Below are 24,960 nucleotides of genomic sequence, written 5' to 3'. Positions count from 1 at the left end.
TGATTATTTTAGGGTTTCGTGGCGATTAAGGCTAATCTGAAGTAAAAACTTTTGAAGTTGAGCCGGTGAGTGTACCACTCCCCTCCATTGCTGTTTAACTTGATTTCTGCTCTGCAATCTGTTTAACTTGATTTCTGCTCTGCAATCTGTTTATTTGTTCGAGACGAGGGTGTACTTTATCACACTCGTTCTCTAGTCTGTTCATATGCCAATTTACAATGCAAAATTTGAATCTGTTATCTGTGTCTGCATCTGTTCGGATTTCTATGACCTATGAGCTCAATCCTGTGGCTAAGTTATTCGAGTCGGGCCGGCAAGGGCCTGGACGATTAGATAACGAACCACGGTAGTCTGTTCGGGGATTTTTGGGTATTGAGACCCTTGATTCCGGTATACTCGACTATTACCATTTTATTCGTTTGAGGTGAGCGGGCCCGGTAAAGGGGTGTTTGGTGGACGGAATTCGGTGATAAGAGGGGTCTACGGACGCATTGGTTCTATATACGTTGACGGAGAGTCAACCGGTTTGGATCAAGTATTGCGCTGGAAATTTGGCTCCTGAGAGCCACCCGTATCCTTCTGATTTGAATCATTGGTTCCTTTGCTTTACATCTGACATGTGTATCTGATTTGTTAAATGTGAAATGCCATGATTTTAATGCTATCTGTTTGGTACCTCATTGAGCGCAAGCTCACCCCTTTCCGTTCCTTTTGTTTTCCTTACAGGGAAATAAACCCTTTTGGTCTGGATTTGACAAATGGCTGCCAAATTGAGCTAGTTGAACATATCTTTTGTATAGCTCATGTATTAAAACCCTAAGTGTACTTTTGGGGCGTTTTCTCTTTTGATTTGGCAAACCGTGTGTATATATTAACTTTTGAAAACTTTTGTATGTCATTTTGATTTGTAAACGCTAAAGTTCAGATGCGAATGTTTGTTGGCTATTTCGGTTGGGTTCTGACGGGTCGGTCACTATTCATGGCCGACTTCGGATTTCATTTTTTTAAATTTTGGGTTATTTTACCATTTTGACCTGTTTACGCTCGTTTGTAAGTTCCGGATCGCAATAGATAGCTCTAATCTGATCCGTAGTCCTGGCGAGAGCTGGGCAGGCAGTCCGCTAACCCCTTTGGTTCGCCTTAGGGGAAAGTGGGGCTGTTACAAGATTAGAGTAGTATAATTATTGGAGTCTATAATTGGGAAGGGTGGTTCCCCATTTCGATCTTTTTCTTTCAATAAAATTTGGGGCGCTTGTCCTCTTTTGAAAAAAAAAAAAGTTTAAATTTAACTTGTATTGAGTCCTGGCGAGAGTTAGGCAGGCATTCTGCGGATACCCTTGGATTTGCCCTAGGGAGAAGTGGGGGCGTCACACATTTTGTATATGAGAAAAGATTAGGTTAACTCTTTAATTGATCACATATTCATTGTGCTAATCTTAGTTTTGTTCATCAAATTAAAAAAATGTCATGTAATTAAAAATAATTTTCTTTTGATATAGCACAAGAGTTTGTGCTTGACTAATGTAATATTTTCATTCTGTTATTGCAAACTATTTCTTTATTTTTTTAGAGAAATTATCTAACATTTTTTGACCAAAATAATGTAGGTATCAAACACACAAAGTATAACAGTTGCTATAGCCCTTCGTAAAATAAAAAAGAACGCATAGTTTTTAAAATTTTATTCATTTTAACTTCACCTTTGATCTACGTATTAAAATTTTGATTTACCTTTTATACTGCGTAGAAAAAACCAACAAATAGGATTTTAAGTTGGGATTTGAAGAAAAGTTAAGCGATACTATTTTTTTATAGCAACAAGTAGGAAAAGAATTGTATAAATTAGAAAATTGTAATTGGTATTAAATAAGGTTAAAAAGTTGACAACAAAATGCAGTCTAATTGGTCAGATACTTCTCCTAAAGAATACACATGGCAATCAACTAAGTACAAACTAAAAAGTCAATTATTTGGCAATTATACACTGTAAGGATGCAGCACAAGTTTCAGGTAAACCAAATTGTGAAAACATAAGGAGTGCAGTAAGTAATGAGCTGTTGTTGCTGTTGTCATTATTATTACTATTGCTATTATTGTTATTTTTATTATTAAACAAAAACAATGAAACGGAAAATTGAGGGAAGCAGTAATTTCACCTAGAGAGAGTTATTGAAATACCAAAATGTTATGTCCAGTTGCCTATTGACATCTTGGAGTTCCTGCGTCATTCCGGTGGATCTCGACTGGTAACGGTTGGGATGAGAAAGAAGATGATTGTAGCTCAATGGTGGAATCATTTGATTATTTGTCAGAGACCAGTCTTCACTCATAAAAATGTCTTCCCACTCTTCACTGGTTGTTTTGGAACGTAAGAGACAGGCAACTGTTTTCACAGCCAAAAGCAGCCCTCCACACTTTTTCACAATTTTCTTACCTATTTCTTCAAATTCCAAGGCTTGACTGCCATCTCTATTCTCAAAGGCATGCTTCACAAATAAGGACCAACAATCATCCTCTGATATTAAATTCATATGATGAATTGACTTCTCTCCCTATCATCCTTGCAACGTACAGATTCCTTGTTGTAAGAATGATTCTACTGCCCCTTAATCCACCTTCGAAAGCAATCCGTAAATTACCCCATTGATTGTAGTCACTAATCCAAACATCATCTAGAACAAGAAGAAACTTTTTACCGGTAAGACCAACTTTTAACTTCACCTGGAGGGAATTTAAATTCTCATGGGAGTCGGAAAATGAAATGTTGAGTTCCCTAAGGAGTTCCTTTGTTATCCTAGTAGGATCATATTCTTCTGATACGTAAACCCATGCCATGGTAGAAAAATGGTTCTTCACCCTCTGGTCATTGTAAACCAATTGAGCCAAGGTGGTTTTGCCAATTCCACCTAGTCCAAATATGGGAATCACAGCGATGCGATCCCCATTTGCATCCTCAGATAGCAACATTTGTATTATCTTCTCTCTGTCATTATCTCTCCCATAAATAGCAGTCTTATCAACCAAAGAAGTTGTTGGTATTGGTAGTTGACATGATTGTCTCTTCGACTCCCCAACTTGAAGACCCAAGGGATTAATTTGTTTTACAAATGCTTCCAGTCTAACTGCTATTCTCTCTATCTGGGGAATAATCATTTTAAGGAACTTACTACTCAGAGATGGAATGTAATCGGAAGCACTTTCCCAGTTGCTGCTTGAGCTTTGGCACACATTTTCCTCCTTAACTCGTAGAGCTTCCGAATTGATCTCATTGAGTAAGCCATCTGCTTCGTAAACAGTATCACGAAGCTCTTCAAGCCATTGCTTGACAGATGGGTCCCTTGTTTGCTTGATATCTGCATCATCAAGTAGTGCTGCAGCTACCACTAATTTCATCTTGAGTTTTTTGAAGAGTTCAACATCTGCTTGGTAGACAGTGTCACGAAAGAAATTCAGAAACTCTGCTTTAGGCATACTATCATATACCACTGGAAGGAAAGTGGGAATAACAGAAGCTATATCTCCGGATGAAAAATACACAACTTAGAATAACTTGCACGTCAACACTAGAGAGAGAGAGAGAGAGAGACAAAGAAAGGGAAAGCGAGAGCCCTGGAATGATTGAAAAGAAGATGAACCTTGTTGCTTCCAATGGGATACCTTTATGGTAGGAACCTGCCTATGGTAGGAAGGCCGGCAGAGAGCGACACGTGTTGGGGTTCATACAGTACAAACGGAGACGTTAAATTATTGTAGAGCGCGCGGAGAGGAAATATACGAGAACCGTCTGCAGATGCAACCAAAAAGCACACTGACTTCCGTATGATCTCATAGGTTAGGCCAAGAAGTGTTATTGCAGATTAAAACCAGAGGCATTTATGTATTTGCAAATATACCCATTTCCAATGGAAAAATGCTGCAAATGCCTTGGACAAAAAATGTGCGCAAAGAAGGTACCGAAATTTTAAGAAATAATAAATGATTATCGCACACGCGTGGGGGATAATAATTTGGAAGAAGGAAAAGTGGAGGTAAACGAAAGGATTCAAGCCTTCATTATATTTATATACATATATAAATTTAGTACCAAGTGTTGAGCTTAAGCATGTGGGAAAATGGAGTAGTAACTATTGTTATGGTAAAAAAACAGTTTTTGACATGATATAATAGGTTATAATAATTTTAGCAACCATTTGATTACCTGTTGGACTTATCCACTTGAATAGGATTATGCGTAAAAATAAGGAAGTAAGTTTGTCATCTAAAATAGTAAGTTAACGTAATAAACTAGTAACTTTTGCAGCCCAAAAGGTGAATTGAAAGTATTATGAAACATACTTTTTAAAGAGATAAATTACAATTTTTATCCTCAATATACTTTTGAGGGAGTAAGTTTATTCGAAGTAATAGTATGTTTTTATACATAAATAATCATTTTTACTTATAACATAGTAAATTTGATTAATGACAAAAACATGCTAATTTATGGCAAAAATATTCTATTATGCTTAAAAAACTTATGCCAAGCCCATATTTTATTGTTATTTGAAATAACACTAAAATGTTTTATTAATGATTAAAACTGAGTACCTTACTTAGTAAGTACTGTTAATATACTTGTATAAATACTTGATCGTATGTGAATAAATTAGTATTTTTGAAATTTATACATAATTAAATTTTTTCTGTTGTAGTTTTAAAAAAAAAGTAATACTTGATCGTATGTGAATAAATTAGTATTTTTGAAATTTATACATAATTAAATTTTTTCTGTTGTAGTTTTAAAAAAAAAGTAAGCGAAAATTTTTTGCGCAGAGCACAAAAATCCACAAGTCAAAATAGTTGGTCTGAAAGGGAAGGATACAGCTGAATATCATTGTTTAAAGTACTAAATAAATAGATGTAAAATGATGGTTAAAAGCTGGTGCTTTGACATATAATAAAGGAAAGTCATAAAAAGCAGGCCATTTATGGAAAAAGTTTTCATTAATAAAAATACCAGCTCTTCACGACTTTCTTACCAGTCCTCCAAAGTATGAGCAAAGTGCCAATAATTGAAATAGTAATTTTTTCAATTTATACAGAATTAAATTGTTTTTTGCATTTTTAAAAAAAATAATGAAAATTTTTTATCAGAAAGCACATAAGTCAAAAGGATTGGTCTAAAAGGGAAAGGAATAGCAGATATGTATAGTACTTGTATTTCACGTTCGAAGGACTACAGTGCTGTTTTTGAAAAATACCTCGAAAAATATGTAATCCAAACGGAACCGATTCTTCATTATTTAAAATACCAAATCTGTGATTGTGTTTTAACTGTTATCCATTGGTATTATAAAATATCATTTTTCCATCAAATACCACCTCTTTAACACCCATTTTCCCTTAAAAAATTTATTTATTGGATAAAATTAAAAACCGATTTTGCAATAAAACACTAGCTCTTTTTAGCTTTCCTCCATTTTAAGAACAGAGTACCCATTTTTCCATAAAAAAATTATTTATCGGATAAAATAAAAATAAACCCGTTTTTCAATAAAACACTAGTTCTTTATGGCTTTCCTCCATTATAAGAACAGAGTATCCATTTTTCCGTAGAAAAATTTATTTATCGGATAAAATAAAAATAAACCTGTTTTCCAATAAAACACTAGTTCTTTATGGCTTTTCTCCATTATAAGAATAGAGTACCCATTTTCCCATAAAAAAATTTATTTATCAAATAAAATAAAAATAAACCCATTTTCCAATAAAACACTAGCTCTTTATGACTTTCCTCCATTATAAGAACAGAGTACCCATTTTTCCAAAAAAAAATTATTTATCGGATAAAATAAAAATGAATCCGCTTTCCAATAAAACGCTAGCTCTTTATGGCTTTCCTCCATTATAAGAACAGAGTACCCATTCTTCATAAACAAATTTATTTATTGGATAAAATAAAAATAAATCCATTTTTCAATAAAAGCACCAGCTACTTATGGCTTTCCTCCATAAATTATCTATTTTCATAAGTTAATTTATTAGTTGGATAAAATCAGAATAAAATTAGGTTGAACAGCAAATTACCCTTTAGGATAAAATTGAAATACAAGAAAGTAACCTATAGCAAGTTTTAACTCCATTTCCAATACAAAAATATGCTAGAAATTCTTTTTGCAAACGCAAGACACCTAATTCATAAAGTCTCAAGAAACCTTTACAACCGTTATGCAAAAGCAACTTATTCATTCTTAATTTTTAGCATCAATTTGATTATCTGTTGGACGTATCCACCTGAATAAGATAATATGTATTTTTTGGGACACGAGACATAATAAGAATTAAACTTGTATTAATGTAGACCTAACAAAATGAGAGAAATAGCGTAACAATTAATACAATAATAGGAATAATAGAGTTGGTATAACAAAATTAGTATAGTCTAGAATTTTATTTTTTTCTGCAGATAGTTCACGAATATGAGATTCAACCACTAAAAAAAAGACATCTATATCTATCTATATGTATTGCAGAGGGAATTTTGGATAAGTAGCTTTCCAAATTGTCAAAAGTCTGAATACTATTTTATTAGAATTTTACATTTCTAAAATTAAGAAATGTTTATCTCACAACTAATCCTATAACTGCTCGTACAAATCCTATAATCATGCTCATATTTTTCCCACATTTCCCTCACGTTTTCCCCACTAACCCATAAAATTAAAACTCCTAAATTTTAACTAACAGATAATAACCACCCATGTAAAATAATATCTGCAAATTCCAATTAATGTCTCACATTCACTGCTGACTTTACTGATAGTAATAACTAACAGTTATTACTGACATTCACATCTCACACTTACCACATTACTCATAGTAATAACTAACTATTAATTTAAGAAATTCGCAACTAGAAAGTCACATATCCAAAATTTAGGAGCATGTTTAAATTATAATTTTCATAATTCAACGTATTTTATTATCATAATATAGTTTACTCTCATAATCATTCACAAAACTAATGCTCACTAATCCAATTGACCAATTTCATTTGTCATCATATAAATTCAATATAGTGAAAAAATTATGTATCATACATTCACCATGGATAAATCTCAGTTACAAACATTTCAGTCAGTGACAAAGCCAAGACTTTTTTTCTAGAGGGGCTAAAATTTTTCTATAGGGGCTAAAATTGTAAAAACTTAGGAAGGCTAACTTCGTTTTATACAAATAATTACAAATGTGAAATAAAATTTTTAAAATTTGGGGGAGAGTGGAGCTATGGCCCCATTAGTCCCTATTGGTTCCATCATTGAATTCAATGGCGTCTTAATTTCAAATCTGCAAGATTACAAAGGAGAAAACAACTAATCATAAAACGAATTTTATACTATAGCGATCCCACTCAAATATTTTAAGAAGGTTCAACAAGTTCACCTCCAAAACTTTGGAAAATGGGTTTGATTGTTATTTTATCCGATAAACAAATTTGTCAAATGCGTCCAAAATGGGTACTCTTTTGTTATAATGGAGGAAAGCCATAAAGAGCCGTTGTTTTGTTGGAAAACACCATTTTTTTTAATTTTATCCGATATATAAATTTCTTTTTCGCCTCCAAAATGGATACTATTTTGTTGTAGTGGAGGAAAGCCGTAAAGAGTTAGTGTTTTATTCGAAAACGGGTTTGATTTTTATTTTATCCCATAAACAAATTTGTTTTTCGCCTCTAAAATGGGTACTTTTTTGTTATAATGGAGGAAAGCCATAAAGACCTGAAATTTTTGCCCGAAAAAGGGTTTCATTTTCTATTTTATCCGATAAACAAATTTTTTTTTTACCTACAAATGAGTACTCTTTTGTTATAATGGAGGATAGCCATAAAGAGTTAGTGTTTTATTGGAAAACGGGTTTATTTTTATTTTATCCAATAATAAATTTGTTTATAGAAAAATGGGTACTCTATTTTTATAACGGAGGAAAGCTATAAAGAGTTAGTGTTTTATTGGAAAACAGATTTTTATGTATTTTATCCGATAAATAAATTTGTTCATGGGAAAATGGGTGTTATTTGATGGGAAAATGATACTTTAGAATACCAATGGATAACAGTTAAAACAAAATCACAGATTTGGTATTTTAAATAATGAAGAATCGGTTCTGTTTGGATTAGATATTTTTCAGGGTATTTTTCAAAAACAGCACTGTAGTCCTTCGAACGTGAACTACAAGTATTGTACGTATCAGCTATTCCTTTCCCTTTTAGACCATTCCTTTTGACTCATGTGCTTTCTGATAAAAAATTTTCATTAATTTTTTTTAAAATGCAAAAAAAAATTAATGAAAATATGTATAAATCGAAAAAAAAATACTATTTTAATTATTGCCACTTTGCTCATACGTTGGACGACTGGTAAGAAAACCGTGAAGAGCTGCTATTTTTATGAATGATAACTTTTCCCGTAAATAGCCTGCTCTTTATGGCTTTCCTTTGTTATATGTCAAGGTACCTGCTTTTGACGAGCATTTTACATCTAATTTATTTGGTACTTTAAACAATGATAGTCAGATGTTTCTTTCCCTTTTAGACCAACTATTTTGACTTGTGGATTTTTGTGCTTTGGGAAAAAAGATTTTCGCTTACTTTTTTTTTTAACTGCAAAAGAAAAAATTTATTTCCCTATAAATTCCAAAAATACTTATTTATTTACATACGATCAAGTATGTATACAAGTATATTAACAATACTTACTAAGTAAGGTACTCAGTTTTAATCATTAATAATACATTTTAGTGTTAATTCAAATAACACAAAAAAATACGGGCTTGGTATAAGTTTTTTTAGCATAATAGAATATTTTTGCCATAAATTAGCATGTTTCTGTCATTAATCAAATTTACTATGTTATAAGTAAAAATCACTATTTATGTATAAAAACATACTTTTAGTTCAAATAAACTTACTTCCTCAAAAGTATATTTGAGATATAAAATTGTAATTTATCTCTTTAAAAAGTATGTTTCATATTACTTTCAATTTACCTTTTCGACTGCAAAGTTACTAATTTATTACGTTAACTTACTATTTTAGATGAGAAACTTCCTTATTTTTACCCATAATTCTGTTCAAGCGGATAGGTCCAACGGGTAATCAAATGCTCGTTAAAATTTTTATAACCTATTACATCATGTCTAAAACTATTTTGTTTACCATAACGATAGTTATGGCACCATTTTCCCGGATGCTTAAGCTGAAAACTTGGGTACTAAATTTATATATGTATATAAATATAATGAAGCCTTCAATCCCTTTGTGTTTCGCGTTGCCACGGAACTACTACGTTTACCTCTGCTCCACTTTTCCTTCTTTCTTCCAAGTTATTATCCCCCACATGCCACTGGCCATTTGGTCCAGTGGTCATCACCATTAAAGGTGATGCTGGAGGTCAGGGGTTCAATTCCTGCCTCCCACAAATTTGCCACAATTTGTGGCGGTCTTAAATGACCTTCATCGATGGAGTCTGTACTCACATCGAACTCCCTCCCCTTCCCCTTAGACTAGGCTAGATTAAGTTATAGGACATCTATCGTTTCGACAAAAAAAAATTATCCCCCACACGTGTGAGATTTACATTTATTATTTGTTAAAACTTCGGTTCCTTCTTTACGCACATTTTTTTGTCGCAGGCATTTGCAGCATTTTTCCATTGCTAACGGGTAGATTTGCAAATGCATAAATGCTAGTGGTTCTGACCTGCAATTACCCTTCCCTGACCCAATCTACTACATTGGAAAACGGAAGTCCGAACGTGTGCTTTTTTGCTTGCAGCCGCAGACAAAAAAATTAATGTTTGCTCTCCACGCGATCTTCCACAGCTTAACGTCTCCGTTTGCACTCCATCCAACTCCAACACGTGTCGCTTTCTGCAGGCCTTCCTACCATAGGCACGGTCAAAGCGTTCATACCATAAAGGTTTCCGCTTCCAATGGAGTGACCAAGCTGTGGAGTCAATGAAGTGTACGCGTCTTTGTTAAAAAAGTACTACGCGTCTTTGTTGAAAAAGTATTATGCAGTAGGACCAATAGTCTTCCAGGACCACGTGAAACGATTCAAATATCTAGTCTTTAATTGAAAAAGTAACATCATTTATCTTAACAAAGGGACGTGCAAATTCAAAAAAAAATAAAAAACTGATTTATGACCGAATTGAATTCAGAAATTTGAAATTGGAAAAATGGAAAATGGAAAGGAATTCAAGGTTTTTTTTTTAAAATTGGAATTTTCAATTTTGAATTCACAATTCAGAGGTAGAAAATCAGCTACCTATTTTGATTTCAAATTCATTTATAATGTGTGTGTATATATATGTACTATAAAATATTTATATTATGTAGTAATGCCTCTAACTAATAATCATATAATCATAATAATAATAACTCTAATTAAGTTAGTTGTATACTTGTATATAAAAATGGAATGATTAAATATATTAATTCATTTGATCATTTATATGTTATAATACAAAAATTAGAAATAGAAAACTCAATTGGCAAAGCAAATTCCAATTCCGATTTCCATTATTCCAAAACCAAAAAGGACCAAGAAATAAACCAGGCAAAGTGCGAGAAAATTTTCTTAAGTTGTTATCTTTATTCTAAAACTTTATTATAACTTACTGTAGAAGTTGTATAAAAACTTTGTAAGATGTAAAACTTTTTCTTTTCTTTCTTTTTCTTTTTCCTTTTCTTTTTTTTTCCCTCTCCACTTCTTCTCCATCACCTCACCAATTGCCGGAAGCCAGCGTCGCCAGTAGCAGATATTTTTTTTTGCTTTTTCCTCTATCCCACTCCCTCCTTTCCTCTCCTCCTTCCCTCCTCTCTCCCTCTCTCCTTCCCTCTTCCCCGCCACCTCTCACCCCCTCTCCCTCCTCCCTGAGCAAATCACGTGACCAGATCACTGGTTGCGCAGCCAGATTGCGCAGAGGGGCAGGGAAAGGTGGCGGAAGTTTTCTAGCACTATTTTTTTCTTGTTGCTAGAAAATAGAGCTATATAATAGGTTCTGCAATTTGGTGAATTCAGTAGTTTACCAAATTCTGAAATGAATTCAAATCGAATTTGAAATTGGAATAGGTGAATTTGAAAGTGAAATAGATAGAAATTTCCAATGTCCAATTTAAAAAAATTTTGAATTCATAGTTTTGACTTATTGATTTCAAATTCGAGGCACACTCCTATGAGATAGAGAAGCAAGTTTTAGGTTTGGAGTATGAAATATGGAGGTATGGCTTTTTTCTGCTATTTTTATGGTTCTATCTAACGGTTATCCATTTGGTACTTTTAAAATATATTTCAAGTTTCATATTTTTGAAAATGTAATATTTATTAGAGAGAGTAAATAAATATAAGGGAGGGTAGACAAGATTAAATAGGAAAAGTATATAAAAATAAAAGAAGGTAATAATTGTTAGTATGTATATATACATGATATGTTAGGTGAATTTTAGTCTTGTTAATGAGTGCCTACCCGTTAGAAAAACCCTATTTTTACATCCAAATAAATTACTTATATACATTTATTTATCTCTCTAGCTTTTTTCTCAAAATATATATATGCACATATATATATATACACACACACATGTGCATAATGTCTTTTTTAAATAGCTAGTGCATTTTACTTTTTATTTGTCCTTCGTTCTTATGTTTCAATTATCTTTTTCATAATTTACATAATTAAAATAATGATACGAACCCCCTCAATTGACGAAACTCGTGATCACAAGCCCCGTACCTAGATGATTAATACATTAGGTTTGGTAGTGGATAAAAACCTTAATCCTAATTAATTCTAGAAGTCACGAACATATTGATATAATTTCAATCTGTAACTAATCGAATTAGAGAACCAAATTTATGAGATAGAGGGTGCCATAATTCAACGTGATTTTGAATTGATAAATTGATTTTTGAACACCCGAGACTCCCTGAGGGGTTCAAGGGAACGCTTCGAAGAAGTCAAAGCTCTCTCAATTGCTAGAAAATACCAACGAATTTCTCAATAATCAAATCTCTGTTTCAACCAATGTCGTGGAGGCTTATTTATAGTCTTAACATATGCGGACCAAAACATGGACCGACCCTAAATAACAACTAAATTAACTACCAAACCCGTCACTAGAAATCGGACCAACACAGACTAGCTGGCCCCAATAAAATAAAAAAAAAACTAAAATAGCAAACTAAAGCAAACGACTAGAACCATAAGGACTCGTAACCCTCAACTAGAGTTTAAGCCACGGTTTGGACTTCAAGTCTTGAAAGTCTGCACCAAAATCGAACAAGTAACATGCTTCAACCTTTCGGACAGCTTGCATGACTTGGACAGTTTTAGAAACAAACGAGATTTAACTTGAACAGCTCGCCTTCTCGTATCATTCCCCTCTCTTGAAACGATTTGTCCCAACTCGAAGGTATTGGAAGAAAGACACGACACAACAACAATCTTCAAGAAAATGATCCAAGCAATGTGTCTTTCGAATAACTGCAAAATCCATATGATCATCAATGCAAAGCATGATCCACTGGACAGCACACTGCTTGGCTCAAAATCAACGGTTAAGGAAGAACCTACCCAAGAAAAGTTTTTATTAGTAAGCTTAGATACAAAACCACTCGAATACTTACCATATCCAATAGATAAGGATTTTCATACCGATGGAATGTATACTCCTGAAAATCATATTCAATAGGTTGAAACAAAGACGAAAACTCATGAATTTCAGCTGGGAATAAACCCTTAGAAATGACTTGAGTGATCACAAAATTCAGTTGCACTTTGTCGCAAAGATGAGGCTCAAAAACACATGTATCAGATTCCACTAGATTATTCATGGTTGGTTCATCAAACTTCCCTTGAAAATCTGCAAAAGAAAAGCAAAAATTAGGACTAGAAACATGCTCAAAACAAGGTAAAGATGATGAATGAAACATAGTTAAAAAAACAAGAATTAGAATCTAGAATTCCCCCTTCAAGATGAACATGGATTGACTCTCCAAAGGTATGGGCAGATTTGAACTCAACGAATTCCATGAATTGATACCATATTGATTTAACTCCTAGAAGAAAACTCCATGGAAACTAGTGAATTTTACAAACGACTTTGGGATAGAACATTGCATGATCACCTCCACTTGACCTCGCTTAACTTGCATGAAACAAGAAGCACTAAACAAAATAAATTCACAAGACTCCTTTGTTACATCACTTACAACTTGCACTAACAAATCAGTTTACACTCCAATTTTCCATCTTGAACAGAACACAAAATAGCCTCTTTATAACTCATGGCTTTTCTCCCCCTTTCAGCTCTCTCTCTCTCTCTCTCTCTCTCTCTCTCTCTCTCTCTCTTTCCTTTTACATTCCAACTTATACTCTTTTTTGCAATTGTACTTAATTCTCATACACTTGTTTTGGAGTATGAGGTATAAGTGTAACTTTCCGATCTGTAAGGACGAAAGAATACTTATTGGAATAGCCATTGAAACTTACTCGCATATCAAATTGCCATGGTCTTCTAAGTAATAGATGACTCACTTGCATGGGTAACACGTCACATGTCACTTCATCTTTATAACGACCAATTCAAAAAGCGACAAGGAGTTTCTTAGTGACCCGAGCTTCACCACTATTATTTAACCATTGAAGTTCGTATGGCCTTGCATGATCACTTATGGGCAGCGACAATTTTTGCACCATCAAGGCACTAGCAACATTAGTACAACTTCCCGCATCTATGATCATACTACACATTTTGTCGCGAATGCGACAACGTGTGTAAAATATGTTCTCACGTTGCACATTCTCTTCTTTGAATTGAGTAGTTAATGCGTGTTGAGCAACTAACCCAATTTGAACATTAGGTGGCTGCTCCTCTCGATCAGATTTCTCCTCAACCAATGGCGACATACCCTCGTACTCAACCTCATCATCTGTCATTATCTCTCCACTAGGCAATGAAACCATAACTCGCTGATTCAGACATTGACTTGCAATATGGCCATGACCTTGGCACTTAAAACATCTAGTATCTCTCACACGATCCTTAAATGAATTGCAAGCAGCTTTGGAAACTCCTCTAGCCTGGGTTTTAGCTTCATGCGATGAAGTCTCCAACTTCGGCTTTTGTGTAGTGTTAGAAGTTGAACCTTGATCAATCTTTCTAGGTTGGTTTTGCCTCCAATTAGATGATTGGACGTTGGCATTGTAGCAACTAAAACCCCCTCTCTTGACTTGACGTTCCACTTTGACAGCTTTCTTAAGCATATCACTCATCTCCACACAGTGTTGCAATTCAACAATATTGGCTATCTGTGGATGCAATCCACTCAAGAATCTAGCCATTGTTGCTTCTCGATCTTCATTAATGTCAGCCAGCAGCATAGATATCTCCATATCTTTGAAGCTCTCCTTGTGTCAATGTTTGAAACTTTTGGAATAGGTCTCGATGGTAGTGACTAGGCACGAACCTCTTCCTCATAATGTGTTTCAATTCTGCCCAAGTACTAACGGCTTGCTCACCACATCTTTTTCTATTAGTTGACAGTTGATCCACCACACAATAGCGTAATCAGTGAATTCAACAACTGCAAGCTTAACTTTCTGCTCCTTAAAATATGTATTGCAATCAAACACCAATTCAACCCTTCTTTCCCACTCAAGATACGCATTCGGATCAGACTTGCCTTGGAAAGGTGGAATTTTCATTTTGATGCCCTTTATAGCATCTCCAATTGGTCTAGTGTTTTTCCTTGGTCGCCTTCGTCGAAAGTCATCCTCAGAGTTAGAATCACTAAATTCATTAAATTGATGTCCTCTGCGGCTTCTACTACCTCCACGGCTGCCTTTGAGGCTATCATGTGATGTTTCCAATTTATCCATTTGTTCAAGAAGGGACTCCATTGTCATGGTCATTCGCTGCTGAAAATCTTCAATTAGAGCTTCAATTCAAAGTGTAGAGTCAACAGCTGAAATTTCTCCCTCACGAGACATGGCTTAGTTATATTTGCAAGAAAGATTTAAGACTCAAAGGGACACTAATTTATGCTGGAAATCACACACAACAAGGACTGGAATGTGGCGGGAAAATTGACTCAAAGAAACTGAATTTAAAGCTGGACAAACTCGGATCAAGTAGCCAAAGAAAAGAAATCCAAATGGAACTAGGAAAAGATCCTATCGCTGCCTAAGAAATCCGAAACTGATTTGGGTTTGCTTTCTGATTATTAGACTCGAATGAAACTGAATAAAAGACTCAACAACGAACTAATATGGCTGCACAAATCAGTTATCAAGGCTGGACATCAAACAAGTCGACTAGATTCAAGAAACAACAAGCCGAAATTTAGAAACCTAGATAACTCTACCCGATTCTCATCAAGCTGGAAATTGAACAAGAAGTCCGATTGATTCTTGGATTGTAATCAAGAAAGATAATTCAGTTGTGGACCCGCCCCCTTTTTTCCCCTAGGTGGAATTCGGATTACATAAACAAGAAGCTGAAACTGAATCTGATAAGGATTATATTTCCAGACTTGGATACTTTTCCAAGTCACACACGGTTTCCAAGAGAACAAGACTATTTCTTGATTCACTTATGATCCGAATTATTTTTTCTCTCCTTTTTTTTTCCACGGATCAATCAAGACACAAGTTGCGTTTTGATTCTGATTTTCTTTTTTATTTTATTATTTTTTTAGTCGCAACTTCAAGAAACAAATCAAGACAGCCCAATCAAGTTCAAGAAATTCAAACTAGAGTGTGTTCAAGAACTTCAAGATTTCAAGATTTCCCAAGAACTGAAGAAAGTGATCAAGAATTTCAAAATTTTGTATTAAGAAATCCCAAGAATTCCAAGAACCTTCAAGAACCAGTCAAACCAGCCACCAAAAACACAAAATAAAGGTACGACACTTCTTTTTTTTTTTTAAACTCACGAATAACACAAGATACTAACACAAGAGGTAGACAAGTAATTGCTGAAATTGAAGACTGGAACACAACAAGAAGAACATGGACAGCAACAGTCAAGAAACACTTAATGACCCAAGGAAAAGGAAGAAATCCTAATGATAAGAATTTGTCACAGGACAAGCTGGAGTAGGGTGTAGCAGTAACTGTGTCGTTCTATTCATTTAACAGAATTAGTTGTAAATTGTGTCGTTTTTACTTATTTAGCAGAATTAGTGGTATGGTGTCGTTTTTCATAATTGCCGCGTAACAAGGTTGTTAGAAGGAATCTTTCGGAGTTGGTCCATGCAGCATTCGGTTATGTGCAACATGCATGCACTGCATGCAACCTTCAGGCACCAGTATTAAGTAGTGGACTCTGCACTGAGGAGAGCAGACCCACTACAAAAAAAAGGATTTCTAGTGACAACAATATTTATCAGGAAAAGGTACGTATTTCGTCAGGAAAAACTTTCGTGACATCAATGTCGTTAGAGAAGATTGGTCACCTATACGCTGTCGGCAAAAGGTTTTCCTGACAACTATTGGAATTTTCGTCAGGAAAAGTGTTATTTTCTGTGACGCATCATTAGGAAAGGTAATCGTGATGATTTGGTCATCAGGGAAAGACCTCATATTCTTGACGATCCTTTGTCGGGAAAGACCCTGAACTTTGTCACTAAATTTTTGATTGTCAAGAAAAGTCATGCATTGAAACTTGTCGGGAAACTTTAATGACAATTCAACGTCATTTTTCCTAACAATAGCTGCATCACTATAATATATTAATTTCTAATTTGACAATTCAGCCTTTTTAAGCCCAGCAATTTTAGTGACAACAGTGACCGTATCTTTTTTTTTTGAATAATATTTTTTTATTTTATTTTTAAAAAATTTTTGGTAGAGTTCCCCCTTACAAATAGATGAAATCTCCCTGCCAACAGGCCCAATTTCAAGAAAAATTAAAACTCCCGACTAAACCATCCCATATCATCTATTTAGACACTCCACCCAATCAAAATATAAAAGTATGCAAGCAAAATATCAACCAAAACTTCACAAATTATCATTAGTAGGCAACCATAATATGTCAAACCACAAAAGTTAACTATGTCAAACATTTACATATCATCACATTCCATGATTTGAAACCAATATAAATATTGCTATTTCTCCCTAGATAACTGCCATATACCTAATATATGCTAAAACTAAAAGATGGACTTTAATTCCATGGTCAACAAAATACTAGAGATGGATGATATCAAAATAGAAGAGTTCTTCGGTATGAGTCAAAAGCAATCCACAAGTTCATCCCAAACCTGTACAATAAAACCAAGAAAAATCTGAAATCAGAGAAATAATAGAATGGCATGCAAAAGATGTATTTTTGTTATGATGTATCGATGATCACTACAAATTGCTTAGGGACCACCTAATCATGAGTACAAGCAATGCATTAAATTGTACCAGAATAATTACTATGCTGCAGGTAACCAATAATGCACCAGGAAATACAAATCATAACATAAGTTGTTCCACAATAGTAAGTAATTGCACATAAATACATTGGTTTTGAATAAAGATCTACAAACTCACCATTTCTAGGAAGACCTTCCACACTGCTTCTGTTTCCAAACGAGGAATTCTTGCAGCATTTCCTGTATCCCTTGCTGGCTTTGTACAAGATTTTGGATTTGGGTATCTTGTGCTTGAATCGCTCCTCATAGCACTGAATCTTCTCCTTTCACTGTTTTAGTTCTTCAAGTAGTGCTCTATTAGCTAAAGATTCGGGTTTACGAGAAGTTTTGGGTGGTATGACCCCCATACCCAACCCTTTGGCACGACCAGCCCTCTTTCCTAAGACATTTTCCATAATTTTTACTTCATTGACAGTTTCTCCATTCTCTATGCATTGTCTTCTCTCTTCTTTTAACTCGTCCTGTACATATTAGATTCACATAACTAAAGGAGTCATGAAATGTTTAATATATGTAAATGTCCTGTTCGTAATAAAAAACAAAGCTGGAAAATTACATCGAGAGATTTTGCAATATTATTCACAAATTGGCCGTCCTTTTTGATGTGGCAGCAGTCCAGGCATCAATTACACTTGGTGGAACCTATTTTATAGCATCAAAAATCTCGAGTTAGCTCTAGTTTTCTTCATAGTATAAATATAAGCCAAAATGGAAAAAAAAATCAGTAATATACCATCTCTTGTGCTCGAACATGATTTGATTTTGAACCACCAGTGTGCGGATAGGGTAACATGGCACGGTTCTTTGTATTGGCTTCTGATTTTTTCTATTAAACACCAAAAACACAGTTAGACAAAACATAAAAGGCAGCAAAAAAGATTAAGATTTTTCACCGAAACTAGAACCAATCACCTTGAATATAGGATCTTCGAACCAATCACACATACTTTTCCACTCATCTTGCTCAATCCAGTCATAAGGGCATGAGGTAAGTGGATTTCTTCCAGCTGCCTTCAACATCTTATAATCTATGTGCATAGTATTCCTCCACTGCCTGTAGCTATTCTGAAGCATGTCATCCACATAAATTTCAACATTGGGATCAGTTTCCCAATCTTTGAAGTCTAACCATCCCTATAAATTACCATTAAGAAATGGATCATTTTTAGAATTGGTCAAGTCAAAAAATAAATATTAACACGCTGAATGTCATCATAAAAGACACTGTGTAATCTGGTACCATCAAGCCACCATATAGGTTCTGTTTTTTCTCATTTGGTATGTCATCATATGTGCGTATGTCCTTCAGTGAAGAGAGGTGCCTTACAACATAACCTATACCACTAGCAAGTTGAGCAACATAATTGATTGGTTTGCAACATCCTTCAGGAAAGACAATTTCCAATGGCTTGCCTCCCTAATATTAACAAATGAAGCATCATTCAGGTATACCCCAACAGAAATTCTAGGGAACTGATTATACAAAAAAAATCTTGAATAGACAGTAATATTATATATATACACATCTTAGTACTGAATTTTGTATACATTAGCTCATATCATCTTCTCGATAACTTTTCCTGTGGTTGGGCCCCTGCCTTTTTTTTGCTTTCTTTGATCTGTGAACAATTGTTAAACATGCTAGTTGAGGCTTAATATGAATTATCACAAAAAGGATGTATGCATTGAATGGCAAGAATTAAATCATTTTCAGCATTTTCACTTACCGTTAGTGTTTGCTTGAGCAGGATTATTATTATTCGAATTAATCTGGATATCATCACCTGTGGTAGCTGATTGATGCTCCAAAGTTGAGTTTGAAGTTGGCTGTTGTTCAGATTGCACGTTGGTATTGGGTGGGCAGTTTCTCTTCAACCGTTTTCCGGAAGGTGCCATCTGCAATAACACAATATATGATAAAAAAGGAGTCAAATTAGTAAAATTTAAATGTCAAATTATAAACAGATATCAATATTTAAGTTATACCAAAAACTTAACAAAGAGTTAAAACCATGGAAAGGATATCAATGCAAAAAACCTTTTCACTTGACACTTCTATTCTATTTCTTATGTACTATCTAAATTCATATCCATGTCTATGGTTTCATCACTATCAGAAGATTCAATAAGCATGCCATCTTCTTTAAAAACATTGTCTTCTTCACCATACGCTTCTTCACCAGTGCAAGTATGCAAAGGATTCTCCAGAACAACTTCAATTTCAACACCTGGTCTGCTTAAGAGGCCTAGTTCATCGTCTTCAACAATAGGCACAATTGTTCTTGTTTCATTCTGCTGCAATAATTCATCTAAAAAACTTGTATCTCCTCCAAATCTGGTAGGTTCCACAAATGCCTATGTTGAACACGTTGTACAATTCACCAATGTCTACCCAACTTCGTATCACCAATATAGAAGACTTGTTGTGATATGAGCAACCCTAGGGGAAGACCCTCCTAGAACCTCCCAACCTTGTAATTATCAGAGTTGGATCTTTTCTCCCAACAGAAATTGAACTCGATTGTTCTCATGAACTCAAGACCTCTGACACACAAAGGTAATCAGCAACCTTAAGCAAATAAGGATGGATGAAGCGACACCACGATTAGGGAACAAGCTAATCGATAAAGTCTGATTTGAATCCTAAGCCATGAACTCAAGAATTCAAGAGTAAGTTCGATTAAGAACTTGAAGGAAAATTCCTCACGATTTCTGGTTGTAATAATCTGTCCTTTACTCTTACAAGAGATGCCTTTTTATAGGCTAAAACTAGGGCAAAATCCGGCCCACATAAACCTGGAAGAGATTCGGTCCGCATAAAAGAGCTTAAAGAGCTAGCTCTTTAAGGCTTTCCTATAAGGCCCGATAAGTAATAAAATACTCAACGCCTAACAACTACTAAACGGGACAGTCTTAAAACAACTACCAACTAAGCTAACAAGTATGAGATCACTCCTTTACTTCAAACGTACAAGTGAACAAAGTAACTTCATGGTCCATTAAATCTTCAAACTTAGCTTGTTCCTTGCTTGTATGGTGAATGATCAAGGCTCGTAAAGCTTCTTTCACCTTCTTGGTTCTTGACCTTGTCATCGGACCGCCAATGTGGACCAAAGGATCCTTGCCCCAAGGTTGAAGTTATTGCACACCCGTATCCGCATCATTCCCTCTTTCCTCGAAAAGATTCGTCCTCGAATCTTCAAAGTCTCCTCTTGAAAGTGAGTTGTCCACAAATCGATGTTGCGCTTAAAGGACAGCAATGTTGGAAGTAGACGAATGACTACAAGCCATGTTGCATGTCGTTTGGTCAGCTTCGGGAAGCTCTCAAACAAGAACATGCGCCAAGGTAGGAAAGAGCTTGTGTAAGGCATGTGAAAATCCCAAGTGGCAATGAAAAACTCTCTAATTAGTCTTTGGTCATGGATCTTCACATTGACACCTTGATTGTGCAAAGGTGTAAAATCCAGCACTAGTTGACATTGATTTGAATCATCTTGCATGGATAAATTGTGAGCATGTTGTTGCATGGATGAGGCACTAAACAACTCGTGGAGGACGGCTTTTGGATCTTGCGTGACACGCAATTTCTTTTCTTCCAACATATAAGGTAGCAAACAATTGAATTCCACTTCGTGAGGGTTACTCGAACTAGCACAAGTTGAAGTTGACAAATTGAGCACTTGGCCACCAGCTTTTAGTTGTGTGACTAAGCATGAAAGATCACCACCTTTAGTTGGAATAAGCACGAAATCAGGTTGTAAGCCTTTAATCAAAACTGGAAAATTGTGGACAGCTTTACAACCTACAAAAACAAAATAAACTTCAACTTGAAACAAATTTGAAATCGGGTAAAGAAGTAATGGTACATTATCAACTAAATGGTAAGAAGGTATAGAACAAGTTTTAAGTGTGAAAACTCCCTTTGCCACTTCATTATTCCTTCCACCAATTGATTCAACTTGAGAAGGCATTGCTAGCCTTTTACACTTTTCTTCAAAATCTGGATAAGAAATACAAGTGTTAGGATGGAAATTATACTCAAAAGAAGGTAAAGATGATGAATGACCCATAGGTAGCAAATGAGAGTCAAATTTCGGAATTCTCCCTTCATGGTGGATTTGACGTGATTCCCCTTTGGTATGGACAGATTTGAATTGAAATTGTTCCATGAGATGATTCCAAATAGATTCAATTCCTAAAAGACAAACTCCATGGAAACTAGTGAATTGTACAAGTGACTTTGGAATGGAGCATGGCATGACTAACTTCACTTGACTTTGCTTAATCTGCACAAATGAAGAAACACTAAATAAAGCAAAGGTAAGTTCGTTAGAAAAACAATAAGCCCTCATATTTTTGCTCACAATCGTCTCACTTTCTCTCTTTTCTTCCTTTTTACCACTCATCTCATCAGATTTTTCCATCTCTTTATCTAGTTTAACGCCCACGATTGTTTTCTCATCATCAACCTCCTCAACAAATGGTTCAATAGGATGAGATACTCCTTTGTTGGGAATAGGGTCAGCTATCTTCTTCTTAGAAAACTCGCTTTGATAGCATCCATTTGACTCCATTTGTTTTTGGTGTAGAAGACGTTGATATGTCTCCCAAAATGACTCCGCATGAGGTGGTTCAACTCTAGGTTTAGTCCTAGAAAATGTTGAATGAACCTTCTTGTCATCTCTTGTATAAACCGGCTTTAAAGAGGTAGATTGCATGGAACCCCTCCTCTTGAGAGATTCGTTCTCTCGTTGGAGCCGATTGTACAAGTCCGCAGTATAATGGGAGGGTACAAATCGTTTCCTCATCACTTGCTTCATTTCAGTCCAAGTGTCAATTGGTTGTTCCCTATTTCTCCTCCTTGTGGCACATACTTGCCCCCACCAAATAGATGCATAATCTTGAAATTCAATAGCTGCAAGTTTCACCTTTTTCTCTTCAGAGTAGTTGTGGACTTCAAACACTTTCTCAACTCGTCTAACCCAATCCAAGTAAGCTTCAGGATCATTTTTCCCATGAAAGGTAGGCATCTTGGTCTTGATCGAACCAAGATTGTCATCGGTTCTCCTAGGTCAGCCTCGACCTTCCCTCACTTCCCTCTGGCTTTTCCTTGATCGAAAAGAGATGTTAGAATGATATCTCTCATCATCCGCATCATGATCAGCACTCTGAACACTCGAAGCCCTATTGTGTGTATCTCCGGTACCTCGCATCGCAATGGCAGCCAACCTGTCGGTTATTTGTGCCATCGCAAATTCATGTCTCTCCGCTTGTTTTTGAAGAGTTTGGAGCACCAGTTTGAGTGACACGTCGGTCTCAGACGGCTCAGGCATGTTCCCTTCTTGAGACATATTATCCAACCTGCAAAACAAGTGTATCCTAATCTACCTTGCAAAGCACTCGTGTATCACTCAAGAAAACACACACACTCTCAATTTTTCCTCTCGAAGTTCTTAAAACAACTCAACTCTCAAAAATTCCAGAATTAATTACCCTATAAGTAATAAGACACAAAGCAGAATTTTTGCAAATCCTAGAAAACAAAACTCTACCTGAAGCTGGAACTTTTTTTTTTTTTTTTTGAGCAGTTGCTTTGCTGAGTTTCTGGTCAGTATTTTGGAGTATAAATGGTGCTTTTGGGGTGCTCAAATAATGCAAGAACCAGTCCTCAAATTTCAGTCAAATCGGATTGCAAAACTAGCTCAACCGATTTTAGAAACTCAAGAACTCCCAAGGCGGTTTGGGCTAAGGTGTTTGGTTTGGTTTTGAAAAAAGAATTGGGTGTGTTTGGGGCTGGTGAGGTCGTTTGGGGTCTTTGGAATTCAATCAAGATTGGAACTCAAGAGTTGGAAACCAATCAAGATTAGGAAACTCAAGTTTTGGGAAATCAACCAAGATTTGGAGATTAACCAAGATTTGGGAACCCACCAAGAATTGGAAACTCACGATTTTTTTGGAAACTTGATTTCCTTTGTATGAGAGCCAATTCCTTCTCTTCTTCCTTTTTTTTTTCTTTTTTTTTCCGGCTCTTCAAGGAACACAAATTCAGATCACACCAACAAGTTCAAGAAAACGGATGAAAGGTTATGCCAATTCCAAGAAATCCCTAGTTCTTGGTTTATTGTTCAAGAATTTTCAAAATAAGACTTGGTGGTCCAAGAACTTCAAGAATTTGTTCAAGAAGCTCAAGAACTTCCCCAAATTGCGTTGTGGTATTTAGGGTTTGCAAGAACAACAACCAATTCTCAAGAAATAGGCAAAACAGAATTTCAGCAATACTCAAAAGAAAATTCCAGCAATACTCTAGCAACTTGAATACTAAAACAAGATAAGATACGTGACTCTTTTTTTTTTCTTTTTTTGTCTTTAAACCCTAACAACCCAAACACAAATATAACAAACCCAAGAACTTGGACAGAAAACACAAAAAGACAACACCCAAACAGTTTTTTTTTTGACTCGGATGAACAGTAACGTGAACAGTACGCTACAGTATGATGAACAGTATTTCGGAATAGTAACGATGAACAGTAATCGCTACAGTTTTTTTTTTTTGACAAAAAGACAACTAACAAGATATGAACAACTTCAATTAAAAGAGAATTAACCTGATGCTCTGATTACCAACTGATATAGGCAACCCTAGGGGAAGACCCTCCTAGAACCTCCCAACCTTGTAATTATCAGAGTTGGATCTTTTCTCCCAACAGAAATTGAACTCGATTGTTCTCATGAACTCAAGACCTCTGACACACAAAGGTAATCAGCAACCTTAAGCAAATAAGGATGGATGAAGCGACACCACGATTAGGGAACAAGCTAATCGATAAAGTCTGATTTGAATCCTAAGCCATGAACTCAAGAATTCAAGAGTAAGTCCGATTAAGAACTTGAAGGAAAATTCCTCACGATTTCTGGTTGTAATAATCTGTCCTTTACTCTTACAAGAGATGCCTTTTTATAGGCTAAAACTAGGGCAAAATCCGGCCCACATAAACCTGGAAGAGATTCGGTCCGCATAAAAGAGCTTAAAGAGCTAGCTCTTTAAGGCTTTCCTATAAGGCCCGATAAGTAATAAAATACTCAACGCCTAACAACTACTAAACGGGACAGTCTTAAAACAACTACCAACTAAGCTAACAAGTATGAGATCACTCCTTTACTTCAAACGTACAAGTGAACAAAGTAACTTCATGGTCCATTAAATCTTCAAACTTAGCTTGTTCCTTGCTTGTATGGTGAATGATCAAGGCTCGTAAAGCTTCTTTCACCTTCTTGGTTCTTGACCTTGTCATCGGACCGCCAATGTGGACCAAAGGATCCTTGCCCCAAGGTTGAAGTTATTGCACACCCGTATCCGCATCATGTTGGACTTGATTTGGTAAAACAAATGGATCATTTTGATACCAACGTGATCTAATATCGATGGTCACAAAGTGCCTATCAGTCTTTATTGTGTTTGTGCTACCTGTGTTATACTATTCACATTG

The 24,960-nt window shown here is 35.3% G+C and overlaps 1 pseudogene; it reads right to left on the bottom strand.

Moving 5' to 3' along the window:
* Positions 1 to 2,156: 2,156 nt before the first annotated feature.
* Positions 2,157 to 3,471, bottom strand: LOC113769226 (annotated as a pseudogene).
* Between the last annotated feature and the right edge of the window lie 21,489 nt (positions 3,472 to 24,960).

The sequence above is a fragment of the Coffea eugenioides genome, chromosome 4 (assembly GCF_003713205.1).
Source record: "Coffea eugenioides isolate CCC68of chromosome 4, Ceug_1.0, whole genome shotgun sequence".
Taxonomy (NCBI): Eukaryota; Viridiplantae; Streptophyta; class Magnoliopsida; order Gentianales; family Rubiaceae; genus Coffea; species Coffea eugenioides.
Note: the sequence above shows the minus strand (reverse complement) of the source record. Positions and strands in the feature narration are given on the sequence as shown.